Consider the following 17925-nt stretch of genomic DNA (forward strand, 5'->3'; position numbering starts at 1 on the left):
GAGGTAGGATAGTTACAGTGCTATCCATTGTTCGGCAAACCTTTAACAATGCATTTACAACCTTTGAACAATACACGGCCCCCTCAGGCTCCGGTGACTAGTTATAACTAAAGGCCGGATAACCAAGGTGCCGTCTTGAAAAAAACGGACCCAGTGGGTGCTGTTTATTGTTCATTGCTCTAGCTTTGTAAATAGAGCTAAACTGCCCCGATTCCTGGAAAAAGCACTGTGTCTATCCGGTGTCTAGTAATAACACATATGCTATAGACCCCAATGCGCCTTCATGGACAATTAATTACAATCAATGCAGCATTTTATCATTACATAAATCACTGTATTTCCAGAAGCTGAAGAACACGACATAACAATTAATTAATTAATTAATTACAGAATTAATCCATTGAAACATTTACGGATTTAGATTTTGCACATAATTCTTACAAATTATAAACACAATAAATACAGAAGATTTGTGACAACAATAAAGATTATTTTTGCCTATTTTGAGGAACCGTTTCAACAGTGATCAGATAAAATTGGCAAACTCTGATAAGAAACGATTGATTCGGAGTCACAAATACCCCCAAATCTAACCAGCAGTATGGCGGATCGAACCCACTGATCACTTGGTGCTAAACATACACGCTACCATTAATCCATACTGGCTATGATCCATACGTCATCTGTCATATGATTATAACTAAAAACGACGGAAGTAACTCTGTTAAGATAATGCTTACGATTATTACGAGCCTTATATACATAGTATCCTTTGTGTGTTTTCGCAAGAACTTCATTAGCAAAGTTTGCAGTCGTTTAAGATTCGCTTTCGCCAAACGCCTTTTACGGCAGAATGTAGTCCCCATATTTAAATACTGGACGACGTCGGATAATCTGCAAATGACTAAACAATAGTATAATATAAAGGTTAATAGTCTCAGGATAGATGGTATCAATGCAGAGCAGGCGACAGTCCAAATTCGAGACTTCAGATATATTTAACTTTTGGTCGAAATAGGCGCATATATCGAACATATCGAACAGTCAACATTTTTTAACATTCATTATATAACGTACGACTGAAGTAAAAAAATATACATATATATGACAAATAATGAAAGCCTATAATGCAAATTTTATAAGATATAGTGTGAAAATGAAAAAGTTATAGGCGTTTAAACAATTAATCTACTTGGAATCTTAATCTACTCTCTTCCATTTGGGCCTCGCTGTGATTTTATTTTTTATTCATATTTTGTTTTATTTTATTTTACTTTTTCTTTCTCCTTTGTATATTTTTATATACTATTTTAATTTTGTTCATTGTAAACAAAGAATGGGATTTATGGATTTTATTTTTAATTTTTACACTTTTGTTATTTTTTTTTTCTCTCTGAATGATGTATTATTTTCCTTTTGTTACTTTTTTTTATTATTTTATTTTACCATGTTTTCTGCTTTTGCTTTTTTCCTTTATTTACAGTTTACTTGTTTTTATATCATGTTTTTATATATTTTTCAAATGTAGGCCATTGTGGCGCATTAGGTTCTTCCTGTAATGCCATAATGGTCTAAAACTATTAAATAAATAAATAAATTATAATTTGACAAAGCAGTGGCAAAGAGGCAGATAAATACGGCAATTATATGTATGTACTTCAAGAAGATCGATATTTTAGTATTTTTCAAACGTGTATTGTAGTATTTTCAAAGTTTTTCAAACGGTGGATTTGATTTCCACATATATTGATGACCAAACCGAGCAAAATGGCAAAGTTTGAAAACGATCGGAAAAGTGTGGATATAAAACCCAAATTTCGTCGAAAAATCAAAAGCAACCTAATATAAGGCTTGTAATAAAAAGCAACTTAATCGAAGTGTTTAAATAATCATTCCAATTGTCCTATATCCAACTTATTTATGTTCAATGACAACACTCATCTTAGAGATAACTCTTTTAGAATCCTAAAAGAAAAATTGAACAAATTGATTAGATATTCCTTCTTTTCAAACAGTGGTTTATGTTTGGAATAGTCTTCCCAAAAATGCAGTATTTTCCGAAAACCTTAATATTTTATAAACCAAGCTAGATGTCTTTCTTAAACTTAAAGGGTATATATAATTCTTATTTTCGCTCTTTTTCCTATTATGCTGCACATTAACATTAGAATAATATAATACTATGATTACTAACCATATTAAATTGAAAAATAGAACATGATCAGTAGATCAGTAGCTATTAAAATAGATATAAGATGTATTGTCAACATAATTTCGTAATAATAAAAGGCATTTAAAAATCAAAATCAAATAATTCCTCTTTTCCTTTCTTTATATATTTTCTAAGTTATCATTTCATTCTCCCATTTTTTATCTCTTTTTTTTATTTTCAATTATCTAGTTATTTATTTTTCTTGTTTACTTTTGCCGCCTCCGCCAAGTATGTTAAATAAACAGTATTGTATTCATTTAAATATAGCGCTTTCAATACACTAAAGTGCATTTTCACATAAGAAGATGCAAACAATATTACGAGTCGACGAAATCGGTACACTTTATACAGTTGCGGAAATCAAATGCATTTTTCATACGAAAAATTGCATTCGAGCACTCCCAGGGAAAACTTTCACACGCGATTCAATATCCGGAAAAACCGGATACACGTAAATTCATACATTCAAATGTACATACGCGAAAACGTTCGATTCGTCCATCACTGGTCGAACGTGCAATTCTGCAGTTCTGGAAAAACATCTTTCAGTATTGGATTCTTCACGGAAATGATATACTAGCTGGTTTATCTCACGACAGATATATGGAAAACGCGTAGGGTAAACCACCGGTGTATTTTTCTTGGAATTTTTATGAAATTCAACGAAATTAAATCCGCTCAAGTTTGCCGCAATAAAGCTTCATTAGAGACTATTACCCACGACCGTAACGTCGAGATAAGCTTATGCATCCCCGCAACCACTTTATTCCGCAATTTATTTCAACTTAAATATTATTCATATCCAGACATGGTACATACATACCTATGGGTAAGCGTGAAAACACACCCACTGAATTTGCACGACGTTGCCATAAACAAACAGCACTAGTTTTGCTTGTTTAAAAGCCAAATTTCAACTTATGTAAACGGTTGAAGGTTCAATTCTCCTTGATAAATAAACAACCAAATGTTTTTAATACGAAATTTTCAAATAATATACATATGTACGTACGTCTACCATATTATAATATATGTGTATAAAAACGGACGGGATATATGTATGTATGCGCGAGTACATCAACCAGTATGGAGATTTCAAAAAAACAAATTTTAGAATGCCAGAAATATGCATATATTGTGCCCATAGATATTTATTATTAAATAGCAAATTGCTAATGAACTATTTCAAAATTAACAATTTCAAACTAAAACTAACCACTATGTATAATATAACAAAATGAACAAAACAATAATAAATAATCCTAACATAGTATAATATAATCCAAACGTAGCATTTGATTAAACTTACATATACATATGTATATAATTACGTCATCTTCTACAGAGGTATTCATTAACACCCCTCAAGAAAGGTGTCACGACAACTGGCTCTCGAACCTTTAACTCAACGGCTTAACGCGCACGAAATTTCACTCACGCGACAACTGGCTCACGGGCATTATTACCTTTGGAACTACCGGTACTAAAAACTAAATAAATGCTTTTGAAAATCCGCAGACTTGTCAAAATAACTGTTGTGAGGCAGTTGTCGCGTGAGTGAATTTTTGTGCGCGTAACGCCGTTGAGTGAAAGGTCCGTGAGCCAGTTGTCGCAGAACCCTCAGGAAAGCACCAATATTACTAGCACCTCTAATGCTCTCAGGAAGGGCATTGCATATTTGAACACCTCTGTGGAAAACACCTCCTGCAATTTTTGCTTTCTTAACTCTATCTATAATTAATTTATTCCTATTTCTAGTTTTATAATTATGTATATTCCTATTCCTAACTATAAGATTATTAAAATTTTTGGGCAATAGATTCTTATCTAGCTTATATACAAATTTTAAGGTGCTTAATTTAAGATAAACACACGCGAATGCTTAATTTGATAAAATAAACACACGCGAACGACGCGCACAACCAATCAGCTTGAAGTGGCCCACGTATAATTAAAACCTTTGACCAATTAGAGGAACTTATTGTCATTCTGACCAATGGGTGCATTTTAAGCATCCGCTATATAGATGTGGCATGACGAGGAGACGCGGGGAAGCAGGGAAGCGGGGAAACGGGTGACGGGGTATTGAGATCCAAGCGATGGGTGACGTCAGCGTCAGATAGGCTGTGCGGGAACGTACACACATACAAGACACACACTCATATTCAATCATCATTTCGAATGGGTGAACGGGTTGGATCGGTGGGCGTGTAATGCGCGCACGCGTCTATAAATTACTTTACATAATACTTATATATAAAATATAACTTTATTTTAATTCTTGTATCAATTCCTTTCCAAAACCACCCGTCGAAATCAACGGGCACAACACTGGTTGTATATATGTAATTTGTGAAACTGCTCATTTCATGAAGTCGTCAATTTGTCCATAAACTACATATAGCTTTTATTAATAGAACATATTGTAACGTACAAATTAGATGATTGGTGCTCGTCAACCACTGGTTTACTAGCGCTGATCACCTGATCTCACGTTCGCACCAAAAAACCCTCACCGTATGAATACAACAACCAATAAGGTCTAATGAAAAATGTTCGGTTGAATCGTCGACCAATAATCTCTCTGTGCTGAGAGTACATACAGGCTATGTATAAACATTTGGCGGATCTGTTCCGTGCTTCATTTGGAGCTGAATTGTCAACGGAATAACAATAAACTCCATTTACCACAACTTGCTGCGCCTTTCACTCCGATCCAACCCCTATTCAAGTCAACGCTACAATATTTTAAAATTAAATTTCGAAAAATTTCAATTTCAAATAGGTGGTACTACGGCTCGTCGTAATTTTCAAAGGACTGGAAAAATTAAAAGGCGGTTTTTCTGGACCTTCACTCTCGTTGTGGAAAATTGCCTTTGATGTTCGAATTTTCACTCGAACATTTAATTCGGTTATTCAGACCGATCGGTTTACGAGAGGATGGAGTAGTCTTTTTCCGTGAGAAAATTAAGGGAGCCAGTCAGTAAAAGTACTTTGTTCGAACCAATCAATCAAAATCATTCGAAGACATTTACATATATATATTACAGATAAGATTTATTAGAATGATGTAATGGTTGCTTATTTACATCGATCTAATGACCAGTAATAAGGGAGAAACTATGAGTGATTCACCTTCTTTCAAATTTCCGTGTTTCCTTTGTATCTGTTCGCTAATCTATGTAAATCGCAATGTATTCTCCATATTGTATGCATACTCGTACATATGTAAATGTAAATGCGAGCTCAATAGGAACTGATTTTGAACTAACCTAGTATGAAGCATGTTAAGTTTCTAAAAGCCACCTTCGCGACTAGGGGGTTTCCAATCTAGATTCGATTGAATCTTCTTCCCAATACTTGAACCCCTGCGGTTTATCCGTGAAATCTTTATTAAAAAAGGACAAAGCTCCCAAACTTTCTGTATCAAAGCAATGGTAGAGTAAAAGTATTTTATGTTGCAAAAAAGATTATTTTTATGCCTGAAGCAAAAATATGAATGCTCAAAATGAACGTGATTAAATGAATAGAATAAAATGTTTCGCCAAACATAAACATTATTTATTTATTTATTTTTACATATATGTATACCAGGAAGGCCGTACAGGTAACCCCAATGCGCTTTCCTGGCCAATTACAAACATTTCAGCATTTTTTTAAGACATCTATGAATTGTACATAAATTTTATTGTACATTAATCAATCTCAAATAGTGGTGACATATGTAGTAGGTAGGAAGGATATTTAGCCAATTTTACCGGGAACCATTTCAACAATGAAATCAGAGAAAATTGGCAAACTCTGATAGGAAACGATCGACCTGGAGTCACAAATAACAAGGTCTGACCAGCAGCACTGCATATTTTATTTTATTTTATTCTAAACAGACCATTGTGGCATAACAGGAATTCCTAAAGTGCCACAATGGTCAAAAAATATAACACAAAAAAAAAACAAAATAACAATTAAACATAAATTAATACATAACGAAAATAATATACTCATCAATTATACATAAAAAAAATACATTTGAACATAAACATAAATACATCCATACATAAAAAATAGCATTTAATGATAACAGATAAAGTAAAAATATCAAATAAAAAAAAATTCGGGTGTGACCAACCCATGACTTTATCTATGTATTTGAGGAATATAAGAAGGTTACAAAACAAAATTCGATATTGAACTAATAACTATGATAGCGATACAAATTGATCGCAAATATATGCAAATACTTTCACAAGACAAAATTTCTACTTCCGGTTGGCGGATTTTGTTCAAATTTTTTTAATTATTTAAAATCAGTATAATTATTATACACATTTAATATCAAGAGGATAAAAATAATTTAAAAGGTCAAAATAAAATAATGAAATATTGTTTTTAAAAAAAATACTACTTCCGGTTTACGAATTCTGACCAAAACGTAACCAAATCTAAGTTAGTACATTAACAACACAAATATAAATTTTCAGCTTAATACGTTTAGGGGCGTGGACAGGATCCAGGCGACAACATTTTTGACCTTTCTAATAGGAGAAAATCCCACTTCCGGTTCATTAAATTTGCTGATTTTATTTTTTATTTTTACTTAAAATCACTATCTCTATTGTACACAATAAATATCAAGACGCTTAAAATAATTTAAAAGGTCAAAATAAAATAATGAAAAAATAATGAAATATTGTTTTTAAAAAAAATACTACTTCCGGTTTACGAATTCTGACCAAAACGTTACCAAATCTAAGTTAGTACATAAACAACACAAATATAAATTTTCAGCTTAATACGTTCAGGGGCGTGGACAGGATCCAGGCGACAACATTTTTGACCTTTCTAATAGGATAAAATCCCACTTCCGGTTCATTAAATTTGATGGTTTTATTTTTTATTTTTACTTAAAATCACTATTGCTATTGTACACAATAAATATCAAGACGCTTAAAATAATTTAAAAGGTCAAAATAAAATAATGAAAAAATAATGAAATATTGTTTTTAAAAAAAATACTACTTCCGGTTTACGAATTCTGACCAAAACGTTACCAAATCTAAAAAATCACAAAACTTCATCTATTGTTACTACGTACATAGATAAAGTAAAAATATAGCATAAGGAATGTCTTGAACCTACAGCCAGTTTCAATAAATATGTAAGAAACAACTACAAATACAAAACATCCCTGTAAGGCCCAAATGGAAGAGAGTTAATCAAAATTTCACTCATAAATCACAATCAATCATGAAAACAATGATGAGCGCAGACTACCAGATAAATGGGTTAGAGTAATTTCCAACAATTTACGCTCACTAAGGTGGAAAATATCACATTCAGTCTCGGCAGCAACGATTTCATTAAGAAGTCGAATAGCTCTTGGAATAGGAGCCATTCGAAAAAGGACTGTGCGGGCAGGAGGTACAGCCAGCAAATGATGATGTCTACCACGCACATAGTGATTAGGGACATAGAGTCCCAACTGCTCCAGCAACAAGGGGCATGACGTATTACCACGTAAGAGCAGGAGAACGAAACGAATTAATGAGAAGTTTCTCCGAAGTTCAAGGGAATTATACCCAAGCATGCCCAAAAGGAAAGGAGTGGGGTAGAGATATGGGTAATACCCATATTCTTTCCTATATAGGAAACGAAGAAATGCTTTTTGCACTTTCTCAATCATCAGAGAGTAATTTGCTTCATGCGGATTCCACACAATCGCATTATACTCTAGCTTACTTCTCACAAGCGAATTGAAAAGCAAGCGAGAAGACATAGGATTGGAGAATAATCTTGCATATCTCAAAACAAATCCAAGTCGACGAAAGGAAACGTCAGCGACTTTCTTGATATGGTTGTGAAAGGTGAGTTGAGGATCACTCAGATAAATATACTCAGAAAAATTGTTTTCAATCGAGGTCAGCTCATGGGATCGAACCCGGTGCCTCTCGACATTAAGCAAAAGCTTAACGACCGAGTTATGCTGCTGGCTATGTAAAATGTAAAAACAATATTATCAAAATAGTGAAAGCTAAAGCAATTCTTCAAACTTTTTACCTTTTTTAAATAAAATGCTTGTCGACACAAAATCGCTAAAATAGGTCCGATGTATAAGAAAAATCGAATGGAACACATTAACGATAAAATAAAAATCGTTTATTAATTTTGAAAATGTACTTTTCAATTTATTCACATTTTATTGAAACTCGAATAACAAGAATAGACATATTAAATATGATAATATGTTTTAAATTTAAAATATTATCAAAGTATCAGCACAAATTCACAAATACACTTTCAAAATTAATAAACGATTATTATTTTATCATTACTGTGTTCTATTGGATTTTTCATTAGACCTGTTTTTAATATATTTATATTACTTACTTTCCGTTGCGCGATTTTGTTGCCGAGCTATTTTGGTTTGCTCTATTTTGTCGCTGCGCGGTTTTGTCCAAGTGATTTTATCCCCGCGACATTGTTCCGCGCGGTTTTGTCGGGACACCGTGCAGTACATATTACATACATACATATAATAAAGGAGGTATGTAAAAAATAAAAATAGAAACACTTTGAAGTCTTAGTATTAGTAAATATACTTAAAGAGTTGCTGCAAAGAGAGGTGGAAAGTCATTGAGACTTTCTCCAGGGATAAGAAATCAGTCTGGATGTTGAAGCACAAGTATCTATGCGCATCTTGTATGTCTATGTGCGCCCTGTTCCCTAATTTGAACGCAGCATTGTATTACAAAAGAAGCTCTTAAAAAAACAAAACAATAAAAAATTAATGGTTTAGCGTATATTTGAAGTAACTTTTAAAAACTCGTCGACTTTCATAACTTGTGACGAGTAACGTATGCGTCGCGATAGCATTCACGGCCACCTTTCCTCCCCATTTTCCCCATCCCCATTCAGTCTACGGGGTTGATAAGAGGTCACACAAAGAGCCAGAGGGTAGATCGTATATTAAAGTGTCCTTAGAGCCGGCGGACGTAAACAAAGAATCCCGGCAGGACGCCGGAAGTGGGAGGACATTTCGTCCCTCGCTTAAAAGAGATAAATGGAAAGGAAACGGTCTTGCTTATTTATAAGAAATTACTAGACATTTGTCTCTAGTCCCCTTTCGCGTTTGCTGGACTTTGCCTTTGGGATTTTCGATTAACTCTGTATTTCCCGTGTCTTGGCGAGGTGACGCACAGTGGCTCGAATGGTACCAACTTCATTGAGTCAAGACCGATTGATGCACTATTTACACTTACGTCAAACTGTAGACGTTTTTACCTGTAATATGGGTTCCCGTTTATTTTTAGTGAGCTAATATTTGCAATGAACAAATAATTTTAAGTGTGATAAGGTAAGGCATGGCATGCCTAGGTAGACTCCTAGGTAGACATACGAAAAATCGAAAGCAACCTGATATGAGGCTTGTAATAAAAAATAGACTACTTGAGACTTTTAAATTTGATTGTCACTCGTCTCTCGACACTCCGTGAGAACGGACGTGCCGAAGACGTACTCTCTGTGCGAGCGCTCATAATACAGCGATACGCCATACCGTCAAAAAACCCACACCTTTTAACATACACAACTAACACCCCCCACAAAACGAACACCAAAAGAACACATGTTGGCACCATGCGAGGATCCAACCTGAAAAAGCGAATTAAGAAGACACTGATAACTACAACCGAAGCTCCTCAACCAGGCTGCTCTCAGACCGCTCAGATGGAGACCGAGTGGCAGTTTCCAAAACATACGGCAAAGAACGTGAAAGATGTTGCTCCTGAATTTAAAATTCAGGAGAAAAACAAATTTGAAGGGCTCTTGGAAGTTTCCGATGTCCCCAGAAGCGGTGGAAGAATCCCGCCCATCATCATGACAGCTACTGGCACTCACGGCAGCATGATCGAGTCGATCAAGAAGTTTATAAAAGACTTCACAATGACTTACATTGGTCAAAATAATGTCAAGATACAATGTAAAAGTCTTGAAGACTTTAAAAAACTTCGGGATGGTTTGACACCAGACCGACAATTCCATACCTTTTCCAGGAAGGAGGAAAAGGAAATAAAAAGTGTCGTACGTGGCTTGCCGAAATTGCCGGAAGCTGATATTAAAGATGACATCATCAGACAGGGATTCCCTGTAACCAAAGTCATACAGATGAAGACGAAGGAGCCTAGGAGCAACGCCACCGAGCTATACTTGATGTTCTTCGAGCCATCGGTATCGGGAAAGAAGATTAAAGAAATCCGGTACATCTGTTACACAAAGGTCAGTGTCGTTAAATATACTAGTAAATCACAAAATATTACTCAATGTTTCAGATGCCAAGAATATGGACACGCTGCGAAAAACTGCAATCGGCAGGCCAAGTGCGTCAAATGTGCCGGCACTCACCTCACCGCACAATGCAATCAAGGAATAGTTACCCCTGCTGTCTGCTCAGGCTGTTCAGGATCTCACCCCGCTAACTTCAAAGACTGTCCAAAAAGACAGAGCTATCTGAAAATGCTGGAATCGAGGAAGAATCGAGCATCAATTGTCAAAGCCAACCCTTGGAAACTCCCAGTGGTGCAGCCACAAAATATCCCGGTCGTTAACGATCATAACTTCCCAAAGCTACCGACCATTAAAACTCCTTCACCAAATATCCCAAATATCCCTAAAAAACCCCACCAACCAACCAATCCCAACATTCAACCAACAACAGACCTAACTTCCATGGCGTCTATGACGAAGATGTTGAAGATCCTCCAGGAGATTCGTGCCAAGGCCAGCGGTTGCACCGACAAACTAGAGCTGGCACTCATGCTTGTCGAATATCTCGATGTCTTTGATTAACGGGAGGCGCCTGAACATTCTAGCTTGGAATGCTCGTGGACTTAAGAATAAGATTGACGAACTAGAGTCGGCGATCGGTGAGTACTGTGTTGACATAGTTTTAATCTCCGAGACCTTCTTAAAACCTCATATCCGTATTAACCTACCTAACTTTAACTGCTATCGCGAAGACCGAGAACAGCATGGAGGGGGAGTTGCCATTTTTATAAAATCTTCAATTAAACATTGTCGCGTAATCACTCCGCCACTAAAAAATTTAGAACTAACCGCCATCGAACTAACAATTAACAACACCCGTCACATAGTAGCATCCGCTTACAATCCTCCCCAAAAACGATTATTGGCATCCGATCTTAACAAAATATTTAACATTGGTAGTTCGGTAGTGGTAGCTGGTGACTTTAATGCCAAACATCCGTTATGGAGTTGCGTAAACACTGACCTACAAGGCACAACTCTTTATAAATACATTCAACTAACAGATATAATCTTACTTCATCCGGATACATACACACACTATCCCACAAATAACTCACAACCATCCACACTAGATCTTGTCCTCGTCAAGAACTGCCCAAAAATATCGACACCAAATGCCCTTCAAACCCTGTCGTCTGATCATCTCCCGATAATCTTCTCAATCGACGGGAAACCCGAGGAAATCATCAAGCATAGTTGGGATTACGGGAGAGCTAACTGGCGAGAGTTCAAGTCGTACATAAATGACCAAACCATTCTTACTTCTACCACACTCACAAACAAAACCGAAATCGACAGCTCCATAATACACCTAACGGAATCAATAACTCGATCCAAACACCTTCACATACCTAAGACACAATACATTGAACACAAATTAGAGATAACTGACTTTGTTGCAAATCTAATTAAAAGTAAAAATAAACTCCGTAAAATTTGGCAAAAATCAAAAAATCCAGCATTGAAAACATTAATTAATAAGCTCACATATCAAATTAAAATTAGAATCAAAGAAATCAAAAATGAAGCTTGGTCTAAAAAATTAGAAAAATTGAGCTCAGTTGATGGCTCTCTATGGAAATTAGCTAAAGCGATTCGCAGGACAAAAAACTCGATTCCTCCATTAGATGATGCAGGAATCTCAGTGACGCGTGATTGCGACAAAGCAGAACTATTATCAAAATCCTTCCAAAAACATCACACACTCACACAACATTACAATCACATACCAACGCATAATAAAGTCAACCGGTCCATTAAAATCATCACAAAAACTCCCACTAACAGTACTAAAAATATAAAATTGGTGCATCCGTGTGAAATCCAAAATATAATACGTAATTTAAAAAATAAAAAGGCACCTGGGCGAGATTCAATAGATAATATAACAATCAAACAACTTCCATTTAAAGCTTTAGTCTCACTATCTAAAATATTCAACGCATGTTTACTCACCGGGTATTTTCCAGAATACTGGAAAACAGCCAACGTAATTCCCATACTTAAGCCCGATAAAAGCTCAAAAAACCCGGCCAATTATCGACCCATTAGCTTACTTTGCACGCTTTCAAAAATTCTGGAAAAAATAATCTACACACGTTTACTTAAAGTCGTAAATAAGAAATTAATAAATGAACAATTTGGATTTCGCACTGGACATTCCACGACCCAACAGCTAACAAGACTAACTGAACACGTGACGAAGAACTTTAATATGAAGAGAAGTACCGGAATGGTATGTCTCGACATAGAAAAGTCCTTCGACACGGTTTGGCACGATGGACTCATTCATAAGCTCCTTATTAACAAAATACCAAACTACCTAATTCTCATCATCAAATCGTACTTAACTCGTAGAAAGCTAGTGGTTAGCGTAAATAATGAATTATCGTCTCCAAAAATAATCGCAGCTGGCGTTCCGCAGGGGAGCTTGCTTGGCCCACTCTTGTTCTCCATATATATAAATGACATACCTATTCCAAAAAACTGTCACATAGCCCTATATGCAGATGATACAGCTTGCTTCACAAGTAGCAAAAAACCAGACACTATTCTTAAAAATCTTTAATTTGCAATTAAAACAATGACTGAACACTTCAATAAGTGGAAAATTCAAATCAATCAAACCAAAACAGACGCCATATTCTTTAGTGTTAGAAAACATAAGCCAAGTTCAGATCTGAAAATCCCCTCTGGAGAAAGTCTGAAATGGCAGTCAGTAATAAAATATTTAGGAGTAACGTTTGATAAAAGAATGAGATGGGCACCTCACATTGAGGCAGCGAAATGCAAGGCGATGCGGGGTATATCCTCAATATATCCAATATTTAATCGCCATAGTTCTTTATCAACGCTAAATAAAATAAAATTATATCGCGCGCTCATATTACCATTATTAACCTATGCTTCACCTGTATGGAATAACGCCTCGAATACTAACCTTTCCAAGCTCCAAGTAATATAAAATACATCCCTTAAAATAATTTATAATACACCCATATATACTAACCTGAAAAAACTGCATGCTATATATAATATTCCGTTTGTTACAGACATTACTAACAAACTAACCAGTAGATTCTATGAAAGAATCACTAATAACCATACTAACACACTTGTGAAGAGTCTCGGTGATTACAACAAAATGTCTATACCCTTCAGGTATAAAAACAGATTACCTAAACACAATCTGCTTTAGGTCATCGACTTTAGATAGTCTTTAATTAATATTATGTATTAGATGTACTATGAACATTTATAAGGATTGTAAATAGGTTTTTGAGCTCTTTTTCCTATTATGCTTTAGATTAACATTAGAATAATATAATACTGTGATTACTAACCAAATTAAATTAAAATTGTAAAATAGAAAATGATCAGTAGATCAGTAGCTATTAAAATAGATATAAGATGTATTGTGAACATAATTTCGTAATAATAAAAAGCATTTAAAAATCAAATCAAATCAATTTGATTGTCAAATAATCCTTTACAAACGTATAAATTCTACATATGTATGTATGATTAAAAGAAAAATTGACATCATAAGCTATTTTCGCTTGTGGTTTCTTCAAAGGAAGTTAATAATTTATCTATATTATGTACATACATATGTATATATGTATCCACATATAATATTTGTACATACCTACATATATGATTGCTTCAGTTAAAATACTTGCGGTCTGGATTGTTTTGATTTTATTATTATTTATGATGGCATAAATTTATTTTTATTTTATTTAATTTAAATTGGCACACATACAGAATAATATATAAACAAGAAAGCAGTATAGTGAGACAAAAAAAATTATAAATACAAATAAAAATATAATATTCCATGTAAAGTGAGCACCACATGTTAATATAAGAAAAAAAAAAAGAAAAATTACAAAAACATATCAAAAATTGAAAAAAAAAAAAAACAATGAATAACAATGAAGGTGAAGAATCAAATCAACCACAGATTAGCTTCTTCACCTTAGCCCTAAAAAATACTGAAAGAGTCAGCAAAAAAATCGGACAATCATCTAAACCATCATAAAGACGGCATATACGTTGGCAAATTGGTGGATAAAACAGATTTTTACATCTGGTGAATCGGACATTTCGTTCAACCCAGACGTGTCAAGGATACCATTAGCAATCTTGTATAAAATTAACAAATCAGAGACCCCTTCTGCGCTGAGACAAACTTGCGATCTTGAAAAAAGAGAGTCTGTCATTATAAGATGGTAACAATTTAACAAGACCAGTCTTATGGGATAAATGGCGCAGAAAACGCTTCTGGATCGTCTCTAAATTTGTGAGTTTGGTAATAAGGAGATATATTAGCGGTGTGGTCTAGTGGTAAGTGTTGTATTCTATCGTGCTATAGGTTACGAGTTCGCTTCCCGCTGGAGTGTCATTGCTGGCCAGACCTTGGTTTGACGAGGTCGGTCGTTTCATATCACAATTTGTCAATTTTTCTGATTTGAAACGATTCTTGTGAAATTGGCATTATTATCCAATTTTCTGTGGCGAAAAAACCTAGAGTTAGTTATTGAGTATTGTTACATGAATAAGTTATTCGTTGTTATTTATCGTACGATATTTGTAATATCTGACCATAGATGTCAGATATTGTTCAGATTTACATGTATTAATCAATATGTGAACCAGGAAGGCGCATTTGGGGTTTACCTGTTAAGCCTTCCTGGTATATGTTTGTATATATGTATGTATAAAAATATGTACTATGTATGTAAAAATAAAATAAAATAAACAAATAAATTACTGCGAACCAAACTGTTATAGAGCAATATTAGAGTATGCGGATTCTTAAAGGGCTTCGCAACTCGGCAGATAATTCCCAATAGTTTATATGGTTTAGTGACTATATGGTTAAAATGTTCATTAAATGACAGTTTGCAATCTATTAGAATAACCAAGTTTCTGGCACAGTTTTTCGTTATAAGGTCTTCGTTATTAATATTGTAAATGAAGTGATTTATATGGACATACCTCGAATTAAACTATTCGTGTGCACTATTTAATTACCAGTGTTGTAGCCGATGACATATCATCGCATGGGTGCTGGCATATTAAGTTATTAAATAAAAAATAAATAAAATAAATGCGTCGTTGGTCATTTCTTCGATCCCCACGCCGTCCAATTTTTTTCAAATATATTTAATTTCATATTTATATTTAATTGTTTCATATTAAAAAAAAAGGTAAAAACTACCTACCTATGTACCTACATGTAAACAATATAAAACACCAATAGAATAAGCTTATTGTAAAAAACTAAATGTATGTAAGCTTATTGTAAATCATATTAACAATTAGATACAACATAACTTATTATTGAATACTTATCTCGTAGATAAAACCCAGTGAAGACATATACTCTTAGCCGTGAAATGTCAAATCTGACATATTTGGCCAAAAATCAATATATATCGTGTATTACCCTACAAGAAGCTACACGCCAAATTTGAAATTGATATATACATATGAGAGTTAAAAGTATAAATATTTATATATTAGAGATAACGAGAACCAATAGAGCAAATTTCATAAAATATAGAGTGAATTATAGGCGTTTAAACAATTAAAATCTTATATCGCCATATCAAGGCGAACAGGTTGGAAGATACGGGACGAACGCTTATTAAACGTCAGTGAGATTTACTTTCCGCGTGTTTAAAACGCGTTGTATACGATATTTTATCTCCAACGTAATGGCAGACGATACGTTCACGTGTATTGATGACCAAAATGAGCAATATGGCAAAGTATGAAAACGATCGGATAAGAGATAAAAATGACCACTGACACGAAAGCCATGTGAAACGTAAAGGAGGTATGTAAAAATAGTTAATTAATTAAATAATTAAATAAATTTTCAATAGATGGATGTAAATTCTTTGCCAATAGGAAACATTGGTAACCAATAGTATATGTAGAAGTTTTATTCTTTTGTTATTGTATTCGTATATACGTTTTGGCAGTTTAGCTGTGACGGACATATGTCGAATCGAAACGACTATTATAGTACAACTAGCGTTATCTCAGACAGACACACAGACAGACAGACACGCAGAATAGTGATATTATATGAGATATGATAACTTAAGACTAACAGTATTCAAAAAATTTCCAAAATACACAAACACACATCCTAACACACTTACTTACACACATCCATATATATATATATATATATATATATATATATATATATATATATATATATATATATATATATATATATATATATATATATATATATATATATATATATATATATATATATATATATATATATATATATATATATATATATATATATATATATATATATATATATATATATATATATATATATATATATATATATATATATATTTATCGAAATTAATGAATTTCGGTTCTACCGGTAGTATATTTAATACTACCGGTAGTACCGAAACTGCTATTACTGGTAGTTTGATCGCATTTTTAGAAAGAGTGAGAAGAGAAAAATTGTATAGGCACTTAGTTTCGTGTGCATTGTATGTACATACATATATATACGTATTTATAAATAAATAATACAGTAAAATCTTATCATTGTTAAATCCCACTTTTTCCTCATGTTTTTCCCCTTTTACAATCCGTTTCATTCATTCATAGTACCAGTTCGAATGTAAATAGTTGCATACATATAATAGATAACTTTATAGATAAATAATCCACAAATAAGTGCAAAATACCGCAAACAAGTACATATGTAATATTATGAACGATAAAATTGTTTTCAAAATATATTGTTTTTTTTATTTAAATATAATCTGTGGCTACTTATCAAATATGTCAAACCATAATATTAGTGAACATCCACAGAAACCAATATATTAGTGAACATCCACAGAAACGTATGTGGTAAAATTTTTCAATGTGCATCATTTTAAACAATTCAGCGAAATTCAGTAAATACATTTTAATTAACATCCACAGAGACAATGGTGGTCAAATTTATACATTTTCAGCATTTTATACACTTCGGCGAAATTCGAGATTGCTGAAAACATGAGATTTGTGAGAAAATGGTTTATTTTGCCAATTTGTTGGAACTGTTTCAATGAAAATCAGATAAATTGGCAAACTGTGATAAGAAACGATCGACCTAGAGTCACTAATCCGAGGTTTAGCCAGCAAAAACCAGTGGGATTTGAACTCGTGACCATTTTGTTCAAAGCATTATATGCTAACCACTAGTCTATTCTGCTGGTAATGAAGAAGAAGGAATATTTCCAAATCCCAACATTATTATCTTCTTTCTCGTTGTGCTCAGTGCTGAATGTCGTGGTCATTTCCTATCACCTGGGATCCAAACTTTTTCCCCGACCTTTTTTATACGTGGC

This window comes from Arctopsyche grandis, chromosome 11 (assembly GCF_051622035.1).
Source record: "Arctopsyche grandis isolate Sample6627 chromosome 11, ASM5162203v2, whole genome shotgun sequence".
Lineage (NCBI taxonomy): Eukaryota > Metazoa > Arthropoda > Insecta > Trichoptera > Hydropsychidae > Arctopsyche > Arctopsyche grandis.